We start from the raw sequence: 21,852 nt of genomic DNA on the forward strand, positions 1-21,852 counted from the left end.
CTTTCTCTGTCACTTTTTCTACGGACACATGGAAATACAGCTGGAAAAAGGTAGTTGGTGATCAGCCAGTAATAATGTGTGTGCAGTAAAACACCAGCAAACCTGCCTGTGAAAGACTGTGTTAACTTATTTAACTCTGTGGGTCCTTATCACCCCTTTCTTCAGAGGAGGAAAACCACTGATCACCTGCACCATCTCTTCCTGCTGTTATTCATTCGCAGCTGAATTAAACCAAATCCTCCAGCCCTCTTAAACACACACACACACACACACACACACACACACACACACACACAGATTTCACACTGTCGCGACACTTGATTGATATGCTACTATCAGTCTGAGTAACAGAACAGTGTTGGCATCTGACATCGCCGGCATTCGTGCACAAAAAGAAAATAAAGAAAGAAATCTCAGCATCATTGCATGCACCACTGTCTGGGCTGTTCTATATCTTGAAGTACAATCTAATACCACTCACCTTTGTACAGACGTGTGGTCTGCACAGACAGAGAGAAAGAACAAAGAGTCTGGTTGGCAAGGTCTGTCTTTGCAATTCACAAATAAGAATAAACTAAAGAGAGACAGGTTTTTTCTTTGGCTCTTTTGCTTCAAGGTGTAGGAGCAGTCTGCTCTTTAAACATAAACTTTCCTTCTAAGCCTGGCTTTTGCTTGGAAAGTTTTATGCAGTGAGGAGTACCAAGATATTTTATATATTTATAGGCGTGCATGTGTGTGTCTGTGTGTGTGTGTGTGTGTGTGTGTGTGGGTGTATGCGCGTGCCAAAAACAAAGCGTAAAAACAACAAGCGTCTGGTCTTCGATCAGCCTAAAAGGGCACGTCATCTCATTAAACCTACACTGGCTACCCATGGCCACCCGAATCAAATTCAAATTCTAGTCACTAATGCTTGCCTTCTGAGTAACTTCTGGGTCTGCACCAATTTTACTTGAACTCTACCATACAGCTTTATGCTCCCTACCAGCCACTGCGTTCCTTCAAGGAATGTCGAAGGAGACTCATCTCTCCTAACACCTCTAACAGCCTAACATGCCTAACTAGCACTTACTGTGCACTTTGGATGCACTCTCTTACTTGATCTCCTTGCACTTACTGAATAGATGTAGTACTTAGTACTTACGCCAAAGTTTCCTACTGCACTGAAGCTCTAGTGATGTCCCTCACCTGTAAGTTTGCCAAATGAGTAAATGTAATGCAATGTAATGACTTGCTAGCTGTTTCCCCATTTCCAGTCTATACACTAAGCTAAGCTAACTGTCTGATGGCATTAGCATCTCATTTATTAAGTGATCTTTTCATCTAAAGTTCAGCAAAAAGGCGAGTACACATATTCAGCATCAAACATTTCCTCTGAAACTTATCTTTTTAGTCAGACTTTTGCTTATGAAGTCACAGGCAGTGGCAGAGGAACTGAAACTTCTTCAAAGTATCAATTTGACAAAAGAAAAAATGCTGCATTCAAATCTATACTTGAATCAAAGTGCAGAGGTTTTATCAGCCAAAGGTACGTCACAATAAAAAGTAACCTTTCAGAGTGCAGTATTTTTGTATATATTATTTGATTATTCCAATTAATGTTTTAACATAAAAACATAATTTCAATGTTGTGGCTTGTGGAGGTGGAGCTAGTTTGAACAACTTTACATACTGTAGGGTTGTTTAACAATGCATCATATTTTTTAATAAGTGATCAGTAAAACTTAATCTGCATCTTAATGTGAGTAATTAGTCAAAATTATTAAACTAAATTTTTAGTGCACTTCAGTACTGAAGAAAATGTAAGTTATATTCTACAGCTGTTTTTACAGATACTGTTTGCTTGATTTTATTTTATAGGTGGGCAAAAAAAATTTTACTGCCTTATTTATATTAGTCACCTAATGTACTGTATATAAAAGGGGGTTTAAGAAAGTTTGATTGACTGATTGACTGACAATACTTTCTGTGAACAGACAAGTGTTGCAACATGAACACCATTGCTGAGGAGGTGCTGACCACAAAAAAGGAGCTGCAAACAACACATACCCAGCAAAGTGTAAACACCTGAAAATGCAAAACAAGAGCTTAAGAAGTCTACTAGATTTTAAACATAACTTCTACAATGCATATAAGGGCACTCAAGTCATTCACAGTACATCCTGACCTTGTTTTTAGGAACCCACAATGGTTACTGATGCATTTTATCAGCTCTGATACAACATTATACATTCATAATGAATCATAATCATCTCATCAATGTTTATGACTTATTGTCTGAAAACCCTCTAAAGTCACATTACTTGTAATGCTTTTCAAATCCATTGCCCAGAAATGGAAATTTCCCTCAGCAGACACATTGATAGGTTGTGACATTTTGCTGTGTATTCGTAGGGTAAGGTGACTCATACTGAAATACTGGTTTTTATAATTTCCAACTGTCAGGAGACATCTGAAAGATCATCAAACACATTCATGCCTGTCGCTTCTCGTGATGCAGCTTAGAATTAAACGTTTAATGCAACTGCAAGAACGTAGAGTGAGTAAAAATTTAATAAATGCTCCTTTTTCATGATGCAGAGCTTTTTAAAATGATAGAAACAACTGCTACTACGGCCTCTTGTCCTTTTTTTCTCTTTGAGTCATAACATCAATCTCTTCTTCCTTGATGTGTTTTAACGGTTGAGGCGAAGACATTGAGTGCTTAATGGTTATTGGAGGAAACTACTCAAACAATGATGTGGCAATCCTGAATATGATGCATCTGATGTTCAGGTCATGAGCCATTTATGTACTTCAACAGTTGAGGCCGTAATGCTGAGTGCTTAATGGTTATTTAGTTGATGGGAATTACTCAAACACACTCAAGAAGAGTGGAAAGCCAATCTGGTCATTACAGTAAGAAGTGGATTGAGCGTCTAGGAGGGTTTGTGATGAAAGATACTGCTTTGAAAGACGTTTCAGCGAAGTATAGTTCTTTGTTTTCTCTGGAAAAATCAGAAGAGTAGCCATGGTGTCCTGCCAGCTGAACCCAGAGCTTTGGTGGCTCATGTGTGGATGGGAGGATTAGTCTCGTTCCAGGGGTGAAAAAGCAGGCTGCTGGCAGAGCATCAAGTGAGAATGTAAGTGAAATAGACAGCAGATGGTTCTGGTTCGTGCACCGGTTGTTTGGGACATGCTGAGCATGGCTGGGCCTGTGCACCCCTCCGGTCCTGGCACCCGTCCTGGCTTCCCCCACCACAGGACACTTCGACCAGCAGGCTGTGAGTCTGCGCTAATGCAACCTGTACATCTCCCATCAGGGGAGGAGGCTGGTTACTGAGGCTCATCTAAGGAAATGATGTCATTTATAAAAAAAAAAAAGAAAAAAAAAAGAAAAAAAAAAAAAGAGGTCTTCATGAGGTCCAAAATCAACACCCCTTGCAGCCGAAGTTTGGGGTCATTTTTCTGCCACACAACCAATTAGGGGAGTAACATCTTGTGTACTTATTTTGTTGTCATACACAAACCGCAAAGTGTTGCTGTTGCAGAATCAAGAGGCCACACCTCAGTAACCACTTCCAGTAGTGGCCATGTGAAAGGGTTGATCAGCGGTTGCTTCACTGGGTTTTGATTAGGCCGTCAAAATTATGAACGTTTATTCATTTGGTGAAACTCAGCAGCTCCATACTGACTTGTCTCTGACATTCATGCATTTTAAAACTGAAAAGTGGAAGCACATCAACAGGGAAAGTTTTCTTAGGATGTGATGTAAAGTGTTGTTTTGAGATTGAACAGACACACAGAGGGTGGAGAACATATTGATGAAACAGAAGTTGTTACAATGAAGTCAGGAACACAAAGGGGAAGGGCCCAAATACAGACTCTCAGAGGCTGGCTGATTCAACAAAGAAACACAGGCTTACACTACTCTGGCTGGCAGACAGGCAGGCATATGCCAAACTGGATGCAAAACAGATCATTCAAACTCAAAAGTCTCTATGAAACACAAGCAGGTTGCAGGCACCGGAACACTGGGGACAAAGGAGGAGCAAAACAGACAAACTAACCGAGAGGGAGAGGAACACAGAGACTAAATACACAAGGGAGGCAAGGGTAAAGAAACCGGTGAAACTAATTGAGGCAGAGAAGCCACATCCAAAAAGGCGAGAAACACACAAGAGCAGGAAGCAAAACCACCAACAGACACACAGGAAAAAATACATTTCAAAATAAAACAGGAAATGACACAGTCCAGACGTGAAGTCACACTAAAGGGGGACTATAGCTTAACAGTCACATTCTGGTTAAAGATCGATAAAACCTAACGGCAACATCCCTGGATCAGATCTGACAGAAAGCCTTTGTTGCACGTGATCCCCCTCTCACATGTTTTCTGTCAGCCTCTCCACTGTACATCACTGAATAAGAGAAAATATGTCTGAAAAACTGTATAACCTTTAAGTTCCACTAATCAGTATTTTGGTACTGATCACTCGTAGTGACTGTATGTAACTCACAGAAAATTATTACCCAATTCTCTAGCTCTAAGGAGCATTTTAGCATCTTTTAGCTCAATGGTCATGTGGCCCACACCTTTACTATGCTTCACTCTCACATCTCTTAGCATTGGTTTTTAGCAGGAGCAAGCAGCTGTTTTCGACCCAAAGCTCTGATAAACCCATTTTATGCTACCGGCTTAACACCAAGCAGCAGACCGGTGAAGTGAGGTAGTACCTGGTGAACACAATGGAGCATTTAGCAACTGAAGAACCAGATCTTTCCCTCAGAAGTTGGTAGAGACCAAAACAGAGCTAATTTGCCAGGCAGCCAGAGACAGGAGTCCAATTAAACACTAATGTTGCTCCACTGGATCTGCAGATAAGCAAATGTTTGTGTAGACATTTGTATATTAACTTAATAAAGTCATAATGTGTTCTGTTGGTTTTGCATCTTGTTCCGCTGCCTCCAAGAGGACAAAAAAATTAATTAATACTGCTAAAACAAATTCGATACAGTATCACCACATTTTTTTTAAATGCATAAAACCTCAAGGATTCGTCAGACACACTGTCTGTCATTGCAAATAATAACTTTGTTTGCTAGGTTTCTATGTTTTAGGATAAATGCAGGCAGGCACATGACTGGTACAGTTAATAAAATAACAAAAAGCTGCGTGTTATCCAGGGCCATTTTTCTTATTTTATACTGTCTAATGTTTAATAAAAGCTTAATTTTCTGTGAGATTTGTGTGTTACAGATGTGTTCGTGACGAAGTTGTAAACACTCTACTGTGCAAGATGAAAAACTGCCTATTGCCATTTGGAGATGCCTACTGTAGGAGGTACTAAATGAGTTAAAGATGTTGATTTCGTTGACAGCAAGCTCTTAATTAAAGCAGTGTGGGATAATGAGAGTTCACCTCCTCTCAAGCATGCACTGTACTAAACTCAGCTGACACAACAGAAAATTCACATGCAACCTTAGACCCAGGGGACAAATTACTCTGGCACCCGCCAGGCAGGGACTGTGCAGGAAGGCGAGTAGAGAATCAATACAGTTTTATAGACCTGAATCATGCCTTATGTAGCTTCTTTGCTCTGCCACTTTCATTCATCTTTCTGTCTTATGGCTGTTGAGGAGGGGAGACGGGCGACACACACACACACACACACACACACGCTGTGATGGACATGATTATGATTTCCCTTTCTGTTAGTCTCCATTTTGACTGCTGGATCTGGTTTTATAGTTGATATGAGTCCATTCCACATTCCTCTGTAGAGTTTCAGGTTACAAATGTAAAAGACAAAAGGTGCCTAATGCAAAGTTTGTGCAACAGGACTGTGTTTTTGAGTTCCTGATAGACAAAAATCATGGCTGCCACCTATGGGCAGAAATGATAACTGATAGGAGTTTTGATGAAAATAACACTAGTATGTGTAGTCATAACATATATTTAAATAAATCAGATATAAAACATCCCAGATTAATGAAGATATCAGGTTTTTGCAACAGAAATGAGCAATAAAGTGCTTTATAATTAGTTTCTCGCTCTCCCATTAACACAACAATAGAGATGGAGCTGCCATGCAAGACACCGGTCTGGACACTTGGAGCAATTTGGGTTTCAGTATCTTGCTGAAGGGTACTTTGATATGTTGAGCAACTAAGTATATTTATTCAAGCATTGTACCTGTAACACTGTTCTACTCGCTGAACAAAGTAACCTAGGGGGTTACATACCTTTAACTACATTTAGATTTACAGATTTAGTCACTTATTATTTTGCAGATTCATATTATTAATACAAAATCAATAATGTTGCATTATTATAGAATACATTTCAGCAGATTATGAAGGAGTTACAATTAGCATCATAACCTACATTGTCCAGCTGCAACATCAAAATGATATACACATATAATCCAATAATATAATACACATTATTCTGATTTGTAATTCTGGATAGTGAATACTTTTACTATTTGATACTTAAATCTTTGCTGATAATACTTTTGTATTTGTACACAAGTAACATACTGATTTCTGACAAAGTATTTCTGCACTGTTTTTATTGGTGCTGTTGCTTGAGTAAACAGCTGCCGCCTGCATGTATATTCTGAAGGGCAGTGTCACCTTGATTTTAACCTCCCTCTAGAGTTCACATTATTGGTGTCATTGATCAGATCTAATCAAATTAACCCCAAATCAACCAAGCACACAGTATGTATATGTCTATGTATATGTATAGTTTTTTTTTATGATGAAAGAATCAGCTCCTGAGGTGAGCTGCTGCAAAATACACATTTTTAAGGCTTTCTTTCATTATGTAACTGCAAAACCTTTTGTGTAAATTTTCTTTTAAAAATTGTCAATAAAGGACTCGGGTTGATGTCTACATATCAAAGAGGGACGTCCACAGTCTGCATTGGAACTGTGGTGAACACAGACTGGGGCATGAATATGTACAGAGGCCTTCTTGAGGTCTTTCAAAAAAAAAAACATAATTTAACCATTGTTTTTAACATGTAAACATCTAACACAGGATTGTTTTTGACACTCTAGATATTGAAATCAGGCATGGTTTGAACCACCCGCTGCAACACTGGCTCCTGCACAAAAGATCTCACCACACTACCGACTGCATTGGGAATTTGCTCTGAGCACTTTTCAGTCTTCATTTCTGGTGTTGGACTTCCAAGATTCATTGAGCCTCAGAAGTTCCAGGGGCAGTCCATGAACACACTATATTATTTGTTCAGCTTTCCATTTTTTAGACTCCTTAAATCTTTCATCTGAGTGTTTGTTCCAAGGGGAGCAACATAGAGGGGTAAAACAGGTAGAATTTAAAGTAAAATAAAGAAGAAACAAACAAAGAAAGTGTGGTGGCTTGTAACAATGCTGATGTGACTGGCTTCTAAGGAGAAGGTAGAAAAAGTGGCTGAGACTTGGCAGAGCTCTTAAAGGCATGCCGTCAGGTGTCAGCAATTACATGATGATTGAGGGAGGGGTTCCACACTGCCTGCAAGTCTCCACTGGAATTAGTGCAGCTTTATACCATATATAACAGTGTTGGACTTTAAAATTGAATCCACAACCTCAAACCTCAAACTTTACCTCAGTCTTTTAACAGCTTGTGCTGTTCAAACCCACATCATCAACTTGGGATAGTTGTAGAAAGGCACTTAACCAAAATCTTTGAGCCTGAGTGTTTATTTCAGCTGTTGGCTAATGCTTGAAGTAGCCATTATTGGTTGTGGCCATATAGGAATACACATGGTCAGCAACAATACTCAGATACTCAAGAAATCATTCCCCAAACCACTACCCCAACACCAGCAGCAGCTGACTCTACCATCATTTTTTTTTTTTTTTGCACTATGAGTAAAAACAATAGAGAAATGTGTGAGAATCCCAGGAGATCAGCTGGTTCAGAAATACTCAAACCAGCCTGTCTTGTACCAACAATTACATCACGTCAGAGGTACTGAGATCATATTCTTTCCCCATTCTCAAGTTCAATGTGAACATTAACTGAAGCTCCTGATCTGATTGGATAATTCCATGAATAAGCAGGTTCAGGTGTTCCTAATAATGTCAGGCAGGTGGAGAGGTCTAGCCTACTCTGTTACTACCTACTCTCTTTTACCCCAACATGAAGAGTTTATGTGTGTGCAGGCCTATATACATATAAACAGTTTTGAGCTGCAGCCAAGCACAACCTGCCTTGGGCTGTAAGCCATTCACTCTATGGAAGAGCTTGAAAGAACAACTTAAGTGAGTCGTTAAACTCCCTTCTCCAGCCTGAAGAGGCAGTGCTCAGTAAAAACCTTTAACACTCAAACAAGTGCAGGTTCACTCTGGGTTTAAATTAGAATAACTTCACCAGGGAGTTTTAGACATTATAGAATGATTTCAGCCGTGACCAACAGTGTACCTACAAAATGCCCCCTGTAGACTCACAGGTCAACTGTTGGTGAGTGTGTAACGACGGCAAGGACCATTGTTTGATAGGTACTGAGGCACACACAGAGGGAGGACGGGGGCCCTCAGAAATCCCTGTGGCGCCTCTTGTGTACGCAATGACTGCTCAACCAGTGCATTCCTGCAGCACACTGTACTCTAGGGTTTCCCATGTTAACACAAATTTCAACACAATGGCAACAGAATCAAAAGGGACATTCCCACGATTTTAGCCTCTAAAACATGAAAACAAGAGTTATCAGTAAACAAGACTTTCCAGCCAGGAGGTGTCCTCTGTGTCCCTGAGTGACTGCTGTCTCCGCCTCTGCCAGTAACACACGGCCTGACCTTCATCTTACCTACACTGACTCAGCATTTGCTTTAATGTTAAGTGATTATGCTGCTGGTGATGCCCAGTGGGTGTGAGAGGCATTTGTCAAGGATCAGTCCAACATCCTCTTAACCGCATTTTTAAAGCCTGCAGCCTGAGGCCATAAATCCCAACTGTCTGCACTCACTGATCAGAGGCTAATTGATCCCTGTAATGGATGAAAGTTAATGATGAGCAATAAGTTTTGTCATATATAGTTATTGTGAAACATAAAGTTCATTTTAATAGCTTAATAGTTTGGTAGACTTTCCATTCACTTATTCTGTTAATCAAGAAAACTGTTTTCAAAGTTCCTGTTTTTCACTTTTTAAAACTTAGTTTCATAAAAAAAACAAAGCTTTAAAACTTTGATGTTAAGAAACATTAGATGAACTCACCCTGAAATCTGTCAAGAAATATATAACAGGCAATTGTTCTGAAATAACTCATTGAGATGTCAAAAAAATCAAGCTGTGGCTTCCCATCAGTAATGAGGAGCAGTACAATTATAGCCACTAAAACCTTATATGGAATTATTCTCCTCAGTTACATGGTCTAATTATTAGACCACTACACTGAAGGTGTAATGTAATAGACTCATTACATTACACCTTCAGTTTACCTTACAAGACCCTCTGTTCTTGCTTGTAATTAGATTTTGTTCGTGTCAGGATGAGAGGGTCATTTCAGCTCCAAAGCTCACATCCAGACTGAATAGATACAGGAGGTAATGTTCATACATGAGCGTCAAGTTTCAGTGACTAAGACTGCAGTATATGAAATGGATCTGTATTAAGGAAACTGAAATCACCAATAGGTTTCTCATTTTCTGTACTGAGTGGCAGCATTGAGTTTTGAGACCGTCTGTCAGCTGCTCAGATTCAAATAGTAATTTATTATACAGTTTTATTAATAGGGATGAAAAGGTATACTCTTCATATAGCTTTGTCAAAATGAGGAAAATCAAGGGTTGTCTTCCTAACATGCTAGTGGAATGACTTTAGGGATGTCGCCTCTCGGTTTGTCCACCACCTTGGTCCGACATATAACCTCACAGAGCTACTGATGTGGCTGTAGACTCTTTCTACACTACCTCCTCAGCACCAAATAGCACTCAGACACAGTTAGCGATTAATTGGTGAACATAGTGGAACATCTAGCAGCTAAAGAGCCAGATATTTCTTGTCAGGAGCTGGTGTGGACTAAAAAGAAAGCTAAACGAGAGTGAATCTTTTACTTGCATTCACTAGAGGGGCAGGGACTAGCTCACATTAATTATAATTTTGCTCTTGAAGTTCACTATATCATCTTGAAAGGTATAATGCTGTCAACGCTGTGTTTTACAACTTGCTTGTGGTGCCCCAAGTGGCCAAACAAATCACCTATTGCAGGCTTAAAGATAAATATTTGCATTCATGTATACAGTGGTTTCTCCAAAATGAAGGAAAAAAATATATAAATATTTCAAGATTTGAATTAGCGAAGCAAAAATTTACTCTGACTACAACTATCTTAGCAATTATTAACCACCTTTACAAAACAGGGTCAGTTGTTTATTTTGAAAAGTTGACCAAAACCAGTGGTGAGATAATGTCTAAACCCAGAGCCACACTTTCTGCACAAAGCTGCAACTGCTTTGCCAGCGTAAACACAGCCTGACCAGACTGCAGTGACCTCTGTCCCTGCTGGTGTCTTGGTTTGGTCAGGATGCACTCCGTCATTATAACACATATGACTCTCTCCCTGTGTATAATTACTGACTCTCTCATGGCCAATAGCTGTTTAATGACAGCTCAAATTTTGGAAGAGAAAAAGGCTCTAAACTTCTATTTTGAGATTTACATTCCACTTAATAATATTGGGTGGGTGGGGGGGGTTGGGACATTTTTGTGAGTTAGTTGGTCTGACTGGAGCCAGACGCAGGGGCCAGACAGTTTTATTGCATTGTGGGATTACTAGCTGGCTGAAATGAAAGTGTATTGTCACGGCTACCAGACCCCTGATCCTCACGGCTGCTGAAGGGCCAATGCATTGACCTCTAAAGGTAACACAGCCCGGGGAGAGTTTTATACAAGAACAAACATGTACCTCCGCCAAAAGAATGCCCCATGACATTTGTTCTGATATCACCACAGGAGACGTTCGGATATTCAGCTAATTAGGAAAGAAAAGAGCTCAGACCTTGCAGAATAATGCAGAGCTCAAGTCAGTTGAGATTTTGTTTACTTACAATGAAATGATTTTTAATAAAACTGCATTGATAATACATAAATGAAAACATAATACGAATGCAAAAAATACCAAATAACATAGGAATTTTTAGGTGTTTTTCTTTTAATCTTCATTTAACCAGGACATCCTCTGAGATACATTATCTGCCTTGCATTCAGAAAATACTCAGACGCCTTCACTTTGTTATGTTACAACCTTATGCTAAAATGATTTGAATAAATTTTTCCTCATCAATCTATACTCAATATCCCATAATGATAACATGAAAACAGAATTTTAGAGATTTTTGCAAATTTCTTAAAAAATAAGTATTCAGACCTTTTACCCAGTACTTAGCTGAAGCCCCTTTAGCAGCAATTACAGCCTTGAGTCTTCTTGGGTATATGACCCGACAAGCTCTGCACATCTGGATCTGGGGATTTTCTGCCATTCTTCTCTGCAGATCCTCTCAAGCTCTGTCAGGTTGGAAGGGGACTGTCCAATCAATGTGTAGAAACATCTCAAAGATGACCAAGAGAAATGGGAGGCACCTGAATTTCAAGTGTCATAGTAAAGGGTCTGAATGCTTACGTCAATCTGATATATCAGTCTTTCCTTTTTAATAAATTCGCAAAAAGTGCATAACATTCTGTTTTCACTTACTATGGGAGATTGAGTGTAGATTGATGAGAGAAAAAAATGAATTTAAACGTTTTAGCAGAAGGCTTGAGGCGTCTGAATATTTTCTGAGTGCACTGTATTTTACAAGAGCGATTTGGCCAACAGAACAGCATAGAGAGGTTAATACACATTCAGACACAGTTCATTCACAACATAAAAAAGCCATGACAGAGAGACTTTTTATTACAGTAGCATAACTTGTGAAACATTATTTCACATACTCAGTTAATTGTTGATAAATAATAGGAATAAACCTCTAGTGAGGAAATGCTGGATCCCTTATTTATTTGTTGTTTCATCTGCCTAAACAGAGTCAACATTTAAATTATTGCATCTAAAAATAATAGAACCCATTGTATTATTTATTTTAAGCTATGTCCCTGCACAGTATTGTCCCATGCATGTTCATACACAGTGTCACTGTAATCTAAAACATGTAACATGTGGACTTTTTTTTCTTGCAGCAAAAGGAAAGCTTTTCTAAGAAAAATTATAAAAAACCTTTTTAGGTTATCATCCAGACATATTCCAACACATTTGTATCATATTTGTATTTATTCAATATTATCAGTGTTTGAAGAGCAATAATACCTACATGTTGTACAGGGTATGATTCCTAAAGTTATATGCCTGTTTTTTGAGAATTTATGGTTAATTTTGAAAGTTGGTAACAGCTTGGTTTAGATGGGGTCGACTTTATAGATATGTGTATCATCTGCATAAAATTGAATATTTGCAGTTTTTTCCCAAGATCATTAAAATCGTATAAAATAGAACCTGGTGGTGACCTTTTATGATTTTTAGGACTTCAGACTAAAAGTTTTCACCATAAACTTTCAATATAATTCCAATTTGGTTTGTTTGCTGTTATTAAATGTAATTCCGTCTAGATTTTCCACCAAAGTGTGAATTGAGGCTGAAGACACCTCAGGAGGATGTAAAGATTAAAGGTCAGCATACATATCCTTATTCTCATCCACACCATCACACCACCTTACTGATGAAAGACCTCTGGTCCTTTTCCTAGTAACCGACCCCTCCCTCCTTCATCTGAACAACAAGCATTAACACGTGATTGGTCAGTGGGGAGCAACCTGGGATCATTACTGCCAATAAACCCAAGTGTGCATGAAGGTTCAATCTGACAGGTGGGATAAAAGGTGGAAAAAGTGTAATTTGTTGGAAATCTACCTCATCTCGACACCAACTTGAAACCAGGATGAGGCCTTGGCGGCTTTTATCTAACAATCCAGACGTTAGATTTAATCAACCTTTATTTTCCCTCCTGCTGGCAGAGACAGTGGAAATGTTCTGTTTTTGTCTTCAGTTTTCGGTCTTTTCTCCTTCCTCTGAAGCCACGGGGGCAGCAGCCTCCAACTCCTGACCGTCCCAGTGTGAGCGCAGCGCTGGCCAGTGTTAAGTCTCAGTAATTAAGACTTCACGCTGTTCTACTTTAAAAGCTCACAAATGGGCTTCCCGCAGCCCCCCCAACCCTCCCTGTTAAAAGTAATTTATTCGATTTGACATGAGTTGTGCTTCACCTCATCCTCGCTTCTCCTGCTACACACGCCTGTGTTGTGGTGGAACAATGGAGTTCCTCTCCTCCTTTTGTCTCTATTTGCTTTTGTCATCTCTGCTTCTGTATATGATCATGGTTGTGTTTAATTAAGTCAAAAGGGCCTCCATTTAAAGGGGAGCTCAGATGATTAGGAAGTCAAGTGGTCAATCAGGAGACTGATGTAATAAGAGAAAACAAGTCCAGGACAATGAGAGGTACGGTAAGGAACGGTAGATAAATGCTCTCTTTCCTGTTACACTGATCTTTGTAGATGATGGATGATTGTTGTTTTCAGTCCATTATACACACAATGATCAAACTAACTCTTAGTACGTTGTGACTGCTTAATGAGAATTAGTGAAAAGATAAAAATCTGCACACTGACAAAGTTAGTTAAATATACTGTCTGGTCAAAATATTTAAAACACCTGAGCCTATCAACAAGCTTAATGCTGGATTAACCCTCTAGGGGCCTCTGGTGCAAAAATAAGATGAGGGTCCCTAAAGACGCCCCCCCCCCGTGTCTTTCTGTGTCTTAGTTAGTAATTAGTATGTGGTAACATGATGAAGCAAGATGAAGGCCAGCAGCACTGAGGCCATGCTGTATAACATTGAGATCAACTTTATGGTGAGATCAATGCGTTTTGGCTTGTGGACTTCATCAGGGTCATCAACACATTACAAAGAACATTTAAACAGAACCTTTAAATAAGATGGTTATGAGACAAAAGCTTTTTTAGAAATAAAATATATGTATATAAAAGACAGCCAATAATATATATCTTTCACAGCAAGAAAATGAGGTAAATACCCTTGATAAACACAATATACAGTAAAATCATAAAGGTTAAAAAATAATTCGGGGTCTGTTTATTATTGTGGGTTTTCATGGTACATAAAGTGTTAATGAAGAAATTAACACATTTTCAAATTACCACAAACATCACACAGTGAGCTGGAGCCTTCAGACCTTCAAGGGGCCTGGTGGCTCCAGTGAATAAAAATATAGTAAAACAAGATCAAATAAGGAAATAAACTAATAAAAGGAGCACAAACTAAGACAATAATACATCAAATATATGAAAAGTATCTCTGATACATAAACATATTAAAAGATACGGTTGTAAACTACATGAAAGGAAACACTGAAATGTTATACATGATAAAAAAAAACTCTCCTAAGGGAGAGAAAACTTAACAACCTTACCTTTAAAATGAGAATAAAAAATTGTACATTTATTTATGTTGCCTTCTTGTTGGCAGTATATATACAAGAAGAAGCACTTTAATATGTCAATATAGTTAATGTCTCAAGGGTAAAATGCCAAAATCTCCTCAACAAAATGGAAACAAAATGATAGCAAGCTTCAAGATGGATTCAAAAAAAGTGTTCCTAAACACAAACCATCAGCAGAAACAGACTTAATTAAAGTTTCAAAAATAAAATGTGCTAATATGAGTCATTAAATCAATGAGGCTGAGTTCACAGTGATGCAGGCCTCTATCTGCTTTAGATATGTGAATGCCGTCTGCCTCTGCAGTAAATCAGAGCCATAAATCACATATGTTAAGGCCGCGTTGATGTTGTTGTAACAAAAAAGCACATGTCCTGACTGTAAGCCCGAGCCCCAGTGATACATCCATCATCCAGCCGAACAGCTGAGCGTGACAGGCTCATCTGTCCCAGTCAAGAGAGGTCTCCCTGTTAGATATAAGACTGAGGAGGAAGGCTGGAAACGCAAATCAGAGCTAAACAGATGATAAAACATTACAAAACACAAACTAGCTGACAGATTTGTAATAAGCTGAGCTTGCTGGGGGCTTAATGTGAGGTGAAGTTTTATGACCACTCATCTGCTCCAAGGATTTGGAACGAACAACAACAGCCTCCGGTGGTGGTCTGCCGGCTGCTGAGCTCTGACACCGAGGCAGGCAGCAGTCACATGACGAGCGCCGTCACATGCACAAATGCACGCAGTTGGTGGTAGCACAGCGGAGAGAGGACGGCCGGCCCGGCTGTCAGACTGCATCCTCACCACCAGGTCCAACTGTTCACAGGAAGTATGCAGAGGGAGTGGCGGGTGTCTAGTCAGTCAGATTAGGTGCCACTTCTTTGGCCTTGTAGAAGTCGCAGACTGATAGATGCAGGCAGGTGAAGGAAACAGAGCTTTTACACTAAAAATAACAAGAGTGGACACAGGGAGGAGCAGACAGGCAGACAGGCATAGCTCTGGGGGAGGGCAATGTCGGTCTGTTTGTCCACCACTTTGTTTCAGACTGAAATGTTTCAACAACCTTTTGATGAATTGCCAAGAAATTTTGCAAAGGCATTCATGGTCCCCAGAGTATGAATCCTAATGACTTTGTTGATCCCCAGACTTTTTGCACCAATGAAATTTCCTACAGCTATTCAAGGTCTTTGGGAAGCACCAAGACAACTTACTATAGTAAGTTTTTTTTTTTTTTAAAACAGTCAGTTTTCACAGTGAAATATCTCAACATCTACTGAATGGATTGGCAAATCTTGAATAGACATTCTGACAATTTTAATGATTTTTCATCATCCTGTAACTTTCCCTCTTGTAGCGCCAGAAGTCTGATATTTTTGCTTCAGAGTAAAATGTCTGGGAAACATGAGATGGTTGCCATGAAATTTTGCCTAACTCATGGTGAATCCTTTTGACTTTGAGTAATATTACAGTCCTCAGATTTTTCTCCTTGCACTACCAGTAGGTTGACATGTTTGCTTTTTATTTAAATATCCCTGCTACTAATCTATGCTCGAAATTGTGGAGATGTCTTTAGCTGATTGACATGTTTTTTTTTTTTATTATCTATCTTTACACTGAGAGCCACAATAAAGTCAGATCCCTTGTATGTGACACATACCCTACTTGGACATAAAGCTGATTCTGATATTTGATGGATTACCCTGAAATTTGGCTCTTTCTCTTTAGTGCTGATTATGAAATGTTAGCATGCTAACACGCTAAACTATGATGATAAACATGGTAAACATTGCACCTGCTTAGCATGTTAGCATTGTCAGTGTGAACATGTTAGCATGCTGTACCTAATGGCCTCACAGAACAGTTAGCCTGGCTGAAGACTCTGAGACTCGTTACTTGCAGAATGTAAACTTCCTCCACACTTCACATACTTTTCCATCATACTATGTCCAGTCCAGTCATAGCTGTATCTTAGTCTCTTAGGTTCAATTGCGTGTTGTTGTTTCCCTTTGGGGGTTATACCCTATGGACATTTCCCAGGGAACATTGCATTGTTTTGCAGGGATTAAAATTCACTGAAGATTATATCTGCTTCAGCACTGCAGAACAATGCAGGGGGATGTGGGGGTCTCCCCTGTCACGGCCCAGTAAGTTGGATGCCCACCCATTCTGATCAGAGCCTGTGGCATGCCATGAGCGCAATTAGAGGCTGATCCATAAGAAAAACTAAAACCCTTATATGTAAAACCACATAACACTCTGCCCCTTTGCACTCTGACATGTGTGTGATTTTGTCTTTAAAAAGGTGCCTGTTACAACAGTGGATGGCAGAGATGGTCAATCTGCCAAAAAAGAAGAATGATCCTATGGATATTTTCTTACCACCCACACTATCCGATCTATATGTTTATACCTTATTTATTAGGCCCCAGAGAAAACCACTCTATCATCCCAGTTTAATTTCATATTGTGCAATAAGATATGCTGCTCTCAGTACTTTTCTTTAAACTGTCTCTGGAAAACTTTCTTAGTCAGCAGAGAGAGACGCAGCCTCACAGCGCTTCGGAGCAGCAAGCTTTTCCATCGCAGCAGAGCGGGCTGGGAACAGCACACAGAATCTGATCTGTGAATGGCCCTCAGTGCAATCTAGAGTAACAATGTGGCTCATTGATGAAAACCTTCATTGTCGTTGCTCTCAGTCTCAGGGGAGTCGCTCCACAAAGGGGGTTTGTCACAGTGCCCAACCTCTTGTCTTTGTCGGAAGTAGTGGACACATTTACACTGCGAACAAGTCAAATTGACTGTTTAATGGTGATACATGTAGGACAGTTTCTGAATACGTGATGTCTCGGATAAAAATGATTCACTCTGTAGCTTTTTTCTTTTTCAGCAAATTTTTTAATTCTTTGCTTTTTGCCTGTGATGGAAAAAATCAGCAGGAAAAGGTTTTCAGAGATCAACACTGCAGGTCAAAGCAGACTGCTTACATGTGTGACTGTCATGTTGGTGATATACTGCATCATTTAAATGCTCCATTGTACATCACAATGAAAAAACCCACACTTGTGGCCTGTAAATCACAAAAGCCAGAGTGAAACAGTAGAAGTCTACAAACAGACCAGACTGGAGGCCACAAGCTTTTTCCAGCTTTATGCTGCAATAGTTCGTACAAAACCTTTTTTTTTCCTGTATTTTGTTTTTGTTTGTATTGTTTGGACTTTTATTTTAAGTTAATCACCAGTTGTGTAAAAAGTTCTTTCTTTTACTTCTTCATTTGATAATTTGTTTTGGAGGAAAAATGAATAAAACAAATAAAGAATTAAAAAACAAAAACAGAAAAACCAAAATGTGGGTTGTGAGTCTTGTTCAGCCTCATGTCATAATCTAAGAAAAAATCTGTTGAAAAAACAATCTCAATCCAAGGCCCTTTTAGCAGCTGTCTGATGGTACCACACAAGCAGAGGGAGTAACCCAGCTGTCAGTGTGAAATTGTAGATGTTCAAATACAGTTTTTTTTTTTCTGGGCACTTTAATGACTTAAATCCTTCAACCTGCAAACATTTTATGACCACTTGGGGGCAGCAGAAACAAGCTATGAACATAACACTGACATATCATGACCTTTAAAGCTGATATGAAGAAGTTGTCAGCAAACAGTTGCCTATTTACACAAACTACAGTTACAGAGCAACATTATCAGTCATCTGGAGTCATTTTCTGACAAACTCGCAAATCTAAGTACAACATTGACTCTTCTTTTCACTCTGTTTTGGTCTCCACCAACTCCAATCAATATGTTCACCAGCTAGATGCTAGGTGCTGGACAGGTAGAGTACGCTAGGATTTTAGAGTCTCTTTCTTTTTCCTTTTTTTTTTTTTCCTTTGCTTAAAACAGCTGCAAACTATGCTAACAGTATAGTTGCTGGCTGGAAACCAGAACGACGAGCTGAATCACTCTAAAAAGCTCCACAGACCTGAGAGACACTGCAGAGTCGGGTGATAATTCTCTGTGGGTTCATCACTACATGCAACGCTTTTCACAAACAAGTAGTCATTGATCCATTGTTAATGTAAAGATATTGTTTTCAGCAGCTTTAAGGTGCAGTTGATAAATGAATTTCTGTGTGATTGTTTGGTCAACAGAAAATACAATTTCAATCATTAAAAAATTAAAATAACTCTTGTTTAAAGGAACAACAATAAATTCACACGACTACAAGAGACCACAGGCTCTTTTTTTCTCACTGTCTCAGCCACAGGTGGCTGCTGCCCTGAAGCCTCACACACTTCACACCAAGAAGAAGGCCAGTGAGACCGCGGGCCATGTGACAACATTTTTGTTGTAACTGCTCCGCACTCTCCCACCCTCTGCAGCATTTCATTATTTCCAAACCCATGAGCTCAAACAATTTGTCTGTTCAGCTCAGTCAGCTGTGGCCTTTGATGTGAGCTCCCCGGCGCTGCGGTCGTGTTCATTAGCTAACAATCGGTGTTTTTGGAGAGGAGTGGGATGGTAGGAGCACAAAACAGAAGTGGCCACCTCTCTTTTCTTCAGACTGAATTAATAAATCATGACAGCACGGCTGCTGATACACGGCAGAAAGAAGAAAACAGGCATTTTTACAAGAATAGTTTCTAAAGGTTAAAGTTTGATGCTGAAGCACATCTTGACGTTAACTTCTTTGGGTGGGGTCTTTAAAGAATGTTGAAGGGAACTGCTGCTGTTTTACGAGGTAACAAAACTAAACACATTTGCTGACTGATACATTAAGTGTGAAAAAAAATGCCCCTTGCAGCCATCTGCCAAAAACTTAAGAAAGGAGAAAGGAGAGGTAACCCAAGCCCACCAACACAGCATTATTTACCCACAGTGCCTGCACAAACATGCAGATGGTAGCAGTGATGGATTAGGCTGAGGTTATCCCAGTCAGGCAACGCCATGATAATAGAGTGAGTGCTTTTGGGCTGGGAGGACGTGGACGCTGAAGTGATGAAAGTGAAGTCCAAGAAGAGAGATTTCTGTTCAACATACCACAGAGGATTAAGTATCTGGTTTCTCCTCCTGCTCTTAATCTGGACCAGAGGGGACGCTTGTCCCTTTGCTAAACAATACATATTGATAGTGTTTGTGCCACCTCTGAAGCCAGGTTAACACTAGGAATTAAACACAGGCACTTAGAGTGGGAGTGACTGGATTACAGATGTCATTGTAAATTCCTTTGTAAATGTTTTGAGGGCATCATTTCACTTTGAGAAGTTCACCATATTTAAGGAGACACATCTTACTCTCTGAGGACAGAAGGGTGGCAGGAGGGAGTTGTGGGTGGTCAGTAACCTCCAAGGCAATGCAGGTGTGACAAAAGGCCGGCAGCCTCGATCGCTTCACTCTGTGAGCCGGTGATGAAGAGGGTGCTGAGTTATACAGGATGGAGAGTTGTGTGAAATGGGTCAGTTAGTTACTATCACAGGTGTGGACAGTGGAAGAGGCTGAAGGTGACAGAGACTGATGGTCACTGATCTAAATCACTTCTTCACTTCATGTGGAGGAGAAACAGCAGTCTATCTATCTATCTATCTAGCTGCTTTGTAAATTGTCATGTCATTTTAAACACTTATTTATAAAAAATGGATGAATGTTAAACTCGAACATCACACTAATTAATTTAATATAGTTTATAAATGTCAATAAGTCACAAGTGTCCTGAACACATGGTCATGTATGTAGTCCAAAACTGAAATATGTTCAAATTACAATAATATAAAATAGGAAAAAGCAGCAAATCCTCAAATTTGTGGTATTATTCATCAGATAAAATAAGATTTTTTACCAGATATCAGACTATGTAACCCTTATTATATATTACTTTATAGTATCAGAAATTTATTCTTCTGTTCTTTTTGGGTTTGTAAGCAAAACAAAAAAAAATCTATACTGAACTGCAGAGGGGAAATTCACATTAAAAATCAATAAGCACCGGATAAACTGGCAGGCCAAAGTATGCTCGCACTGCCCATCTGCATGAAGGCAGCTGAAAAATGATTTATCAATAATCAACATACCTCTTGATGACCTGATGGATGTGAGCTTCAAGGGTCCTCTTTGACCTTGGAAATAGTTGTCTAACAAAGTCCTTAACTCAAATTTCATCTTGGTAATTAAAAAAACTGACACTAAAAACAGAATATGAGAACCTCAAACTCATAACACGTATTTATTTGAACTAATAAAGATCAACATGGGATGAAATAGAGTCATCACCTGGCTGAGACAGGTGCTCCAAATCAGGGTAATTAGCTTCCTTTAGAGGCCAATGTAAGGAAGACCTGAGAACAAACACAAGTCCACATAATCAAGAAATCAACCAGAACAAACCAGAAAAATATCAGGTGAAAGTCACAAAAGAAAACATGCTACATACATTAAAGGTATCCCACAGTACAAATATGTATCTGTGCAGAGAATGCCACAATTCAATATTAAAGGTCAAATAGAGAAAGTGAGATGAATTCAAAAAGTGTATCATGTTGGTGTATGAAGACGGCAGTTCAGCGCAACGTTCATCTATATAATTTAAAATCAGTTCCACCATGTTGTTGCACCATGTAACAACAACATCCCCCGTTCAACTGCAACCAGACCTTGGTTTCCTGTCAGACGACTCTCTCTGCCATATGTTTCCTGCCTGTATCTCAACCGCTGATTTTAAAATTACTAAAAAATCTTCACTCGAAATCAACTTACATGTTTTTTTTTTCCCCAGGAACTTTAAACCACATCCTGGGGCCTTGTGCTCAGTTGTCATAGATTCACCAAGTATGAAAGTTTGGTCAGATAATAACAGCTGTTATCACTGGTCACAGATGTGGTGGCTGAAAGCTCTAGAAGAAAACTAGTAAGTGGACAGCTGATCAATTATCGATTAACTGTTTCAGCACTGAACTCATCACATGCATAGCTGCCATTGCAGTCCTGACTGTAAAATAATTCATTTGTCCCCAATAATCTCACCTCAGGGTGCATTAGTAGCCATTCTGGAACTTTTGATTGTGTCACATGATCTTCCTCGGTTTGCCAGCATTTTTTGTCAGCACTGAAACTGAAAGTTCATTCATGTCCTTGGAAACAGCAGAATACAAAACAATCCCCAAAGACTCCATTGAGTAGCTGCTCTGAAGCTTTCAGTTGAGGGGGCAGTCACAGACATCCTCAGCAGATCTGAGGAAGACTGTGTGACAATACAATATCAATTTAAAGCCATGACAGCTCCATCTGCTGAGGAAGACCATATTATATGCTAAAAAGCTCCACAACAGCTAAAACTACTGTGTCCAAGGTCAAGATTGAGGTCTAAATCTCCATT

The sequence above is a fragment of the Seriola dumerili genome, unplaced genomic scaffold, assembly GCF_002260705.1.
Source record: "Seriola dumerili isolate Sdu_G_001 unplaced genomic scaffold, Sdu_1.0 BDQW01000330.1, whole genome shotgun sequence".
Classification (NCBI taxonomy): domain Eukaryota; kingdom Metazoa; phylum Chordata; class Actinopteri; order Carangiformes; family Carangidae; genus Seriola; species Seriola dumerili.